The following is a 3,866-nucleotide window of genomic DNA, read 5'->3' as shown; positions in this document are numbered from 1 at the left end:
CTGACTTTCTTCTAAGATTTTTTATCGATTCTCACAGCATTCAGTGTTTGAGGCAATTAAAGTTATAAAAACTCACCAAAGATTCACTCCAAATAAATAATTTTTTAACGTTTATCTTCTGCAAAACCTTTTAACTCTACTAGAGACACATAAAGTTTCCCAAGAAGTTTCTACTGAACTTTTTATTTACTTATATTTATTATTATTATTTTTTGAGATGGAGTTTCGCTCTTGTTGCCCAGGCTGGAGTGCAATGGCACAATCTCAGCTCACTGCAACCTCCGCCTCCCAGGTTCAAGTGATTCTGCTGTCTCACCCTCCCGAGTAGCTAGGATTACAGGTGCCCGCCACCATGCCTGGCTAATTTTGTGTATTTTTACTAGAGATTGGGTTTCACCATATTGGCCAGGCTGGCTTCAAACTCCTGACCTCAGGTGATCCACCTGCCTCGGCCTCTCAAAGTGCTGGGATTACAGGTGTGAGCCATCGTGTGCAGCCTAAACTTTTTTATGTTTTTTTTTTGTATACTTTTTATACAAAAAAAAGTATATATATACATATATATACTTTGATCATTGAAAACAGGACGATTTTATTTTGAGTTTCATACGAACTATTTTAAAGCACCTTAGAAAAAGACTAAATAATTCAAGGGAAGTATTAAGTAATGAATAACAGAAGAGGGAAATAAAAATTAAACAATATAATCAAATGAAGAAGCATATTTTCATCTAAGAATTGAAATAAGAATGAAAGCATCAATGGAATTTAATTATTAATCAAAAATACATGAATGAAATGATATCATGGTAGCCAGAGTAAGCCTATCAAAAGTCATAAAGGCAAAGAGTTAAAGACCACAATCAGTTACAGAGTCGTTCCAAGAACTGCTGCAACCTGTAAGTAAACAGCACAGACTCGACATGCCAGGGGTTGGCAAACTTTTTCTGTAAAGGTCCAGATAGTAAATATTTAAAGCTTTGCAGGCCATGAGGCCTCTGTCTAGTCAACTCTGCCATTGAGGGTCAAAAGCAGCCACAGACAATATATAAATGAATGAACGTGGCCATGTTTCAATGGAATTTTATTTACGGATACTGAAATGTGAATTTCACAAGATTTTCACACACGAAATATATTTTTTTTTCAATCACATAAAAATGTTAAAAACACACACACACACACACACAATTAGCTCTCAGGCTGAAAAAAAACAAAACAGTGGACTGGATTTGGCCTGTGGACCACAGTTTCCAGCCCCTTCACCACACATCTGTAACACCGGCACAGGTCAGTACCGCCAGAAGCAAAGCTCTGAGAACTAACATCCTGACCCATGGGAAAGGATTCATTGTGGTCAAAGTAATTCTTAGATCATAACTGCCCCAAAATAGGAAAGATCAAGCAGCTAACACTTTTTCATTGTTGTTGTTGTTTTGAGACAGAGTCTTGCTCTGTCGCCCAGACTGGAGTGCAGTGGCACAACCTTGGCTCACTGCAACCTCCACCTCCCGAGTTCAAGCAATTCTCCTGCCTCAGCCTCCCAAGTAGCTGGGATTACAGGCGTGCACCACCACACCCAGCTAGTTTTTGTATTTTTAGTGGAGACAGGATTTTGCCATGTTGGCCAGGCTGGTCTCGAACTCCTGACCTCAAGTGATCTGCCCACTATGGCCTTCCAAAGTGCTGGGATTACAGGCGTGAGTCACCGTGCCCAACATTATAGCTAACACATTTGTTAATTATGTTTTCTTTTTTCTTTTTGTTTTTTTTTTTTCTGAGATGGAGTTTCACCCTTGTTGCCCAGGCTGGAGTGCAATGGTGTGATCTCGGCTCACTGAAACCTCCACCTCCTGGGTTCAAGTGATTCTCCTTCCTCAGCCTCCCAAGTAGCTGGGATTACAGGCGTGTGCCACCACGCCCAGCTAATTTTTGTATTTTTAGTAGAGACGGGGTTTAGCCATCTTGGCCAGGCTGGTCTCAAACTCCTGACCTCAGGTGATCCACCCACCTCAGCCTCCCAAATTGTTGGGATTATAGGCGTGAGCCACCACACCAGGCTGCTAATTATGTTTTCATTTCCCCTGATTAAAAAGATTCTGCTTTAAGCTTGTTGACTTCAAGAGGTTTCAGTATAAACCTTATGTAGACTTTCTCTCCCCAAAAGTAAAATTATTCTAGTTATAAAAATGAGTTGGGCCAGGCGCAGTGGCTCACGCCTGTAATCCCAGCTCTTTGGGAGGCCGAGGCGGGTGGATCACCTGAGGTTGGGAGTTCGAGACCAGCCTGACCAATATGGAAAAACCCTGTCTCTACTAAAAATACAAAATTAGGCAGGCATGGTGGTACATGCCTATAATTCCAGCTACTCGGGAGGCTGACAGGAGAATCACTTGAATCCAGGAGGTGGAGGTTGTGGTGAGCCAAGATTGCGCCATTGCACCCCAGCCTGGGCAATAAGAGCGAAACTCCGACTCAAAAAAAAAAAAAAAAAAAAGTTAAGATCATGTACTCTTTAAGACCTATGTATCCGTAACTAATACAAAATGTGTCCAAACCTTTTAACAAAGTTATACATTTTATACTCCAATAATATGTAATGTAGCTTTTGAGCATTTATTTGCCTTTCCCTTTGCTTAATACCTGGTGATAAAACAGAAAATGGATTCTATGTCAGCATTCTTGTGACGCAGATTCAAATCACCAGGTGGTATTTATTACATTTAGATTTCCATACTCCAATTCAACTATTGTAAATCAGAAATCATCATGATCCTTCAGCTGGGCATGGTGGCGCACACCTGTAATCCCACCCAGCACTTTGAGAAGCCGAGGCGGGTGGCTCACTTGAGGTCAGGAGTTCGAGACCAGCCTAGCCAACATGGTGAAATCCTGTCTCTACTAAAAATACAAAAATTAGCCGGACATGTTGGTGCATGCCTGTAATCCCAGCTACTCGGGGGGCTGAGGCAGGAAAAGCACTTGAACCTGGGAGGTGGAGGTTGCAGTGAGTCAAGATCACGCCACTGCACCCTAGCCTGGGCGACAGAGCAAGATTCCATCTCAAAAAATAAAAATTAAGAAAAAATAAAAAAGAAATCATGATCCTTAGTTTCACAAGTTTGCAAATATGGGGCTCACCAATAGGGAACTAGAGTTTAGAAGCCATTGTCTTTAATTCTTTAAACAGTGGCCAGGTGTTGTGGCTCATCCCTGTAATCCCAGCACTTCAGGAAGCCAAGGTGAGTGAATTGCTTGAGCCCAGGAGTTCAAGACCAGCCTGGGCCACATGGCGAAACCAAAATTAGCCAGGTGTGGTGGCTCATGCCTGTGGTCCCAGCTACTCAAGAGGCTGAGGTAGAAAGAGCACTTGAGCCCAGAAGGCAGAGGTTGCAGTGAGTCCAGATGGCACCACTGCACACAGCCTTGGCAAAGAGTGAGACCCTGTCTCAAAAAAGAAAAATTGTAATGGTTATGCACATTACTTAAAATGACCTATTTAAGGAATTCAGACATGTTACACGCAAAAATGATCACTGCTATAAGTATACATTGCATTGAGAAAAGAGAAGCTGCCCTTGTTTTCAGATTTGTGTTTATATTGCATGTGTCCTAAGTGAGGGCGATCATAGGTAGAGCTGGGCCAGCCGCCGTTGCATAAGTAAGGAAACTGGGTCCCCCTAGTGTTCAGTTCTCATAATGACTCTCGAAAGGTGCAGAACAAGAAAAGTGGCAAGAGAACTTAACAACTTCCCTTTCCATGTAACAACTCACCCAAATCAAAACTACTTCAATGACTATCCGTTTCCTACAGGGAAAATTAGACGGGAAACCTGATGCCCAGAACATTTCACCAAATATTATTG

General features: G+C 42.0%; 1 protein-coding gene across 2 annotated transcripts in view; it reads right to left on the bottom strand.

Moving 5' to 3' along the window:
* The window catches only part of ARSG (arylsulfatase G), a 187,640-nt gene that overhangs the window by 177,921 nt on the left and 5,853 nt on the right, over positions 1-3,866 (bottom strand). The gene's annotated exons all lie outside the window — the stretch shown is intronic.

Source organism: Pan troglodytes, chromosome 19 (assembly GCF_028858775.2).
Source record: "Pan troglodytes isolate AG18354 chromosome 19, NHGRI_mPanTro3-v2.0_pri, whole genome shotgun sequence".
In the NCBI taxonomy this organism is placed as follows: Eukaryota; Metazoa; Chordata; class Mammalia; order Primates; family Hominidae; genus Pan; species Pan troglodytes.
The sequence above is the reverse complement of the archived record's forward strand: the minus strand, read 5'-3'. Positions and strand labels throughout refer to the sequence as shown.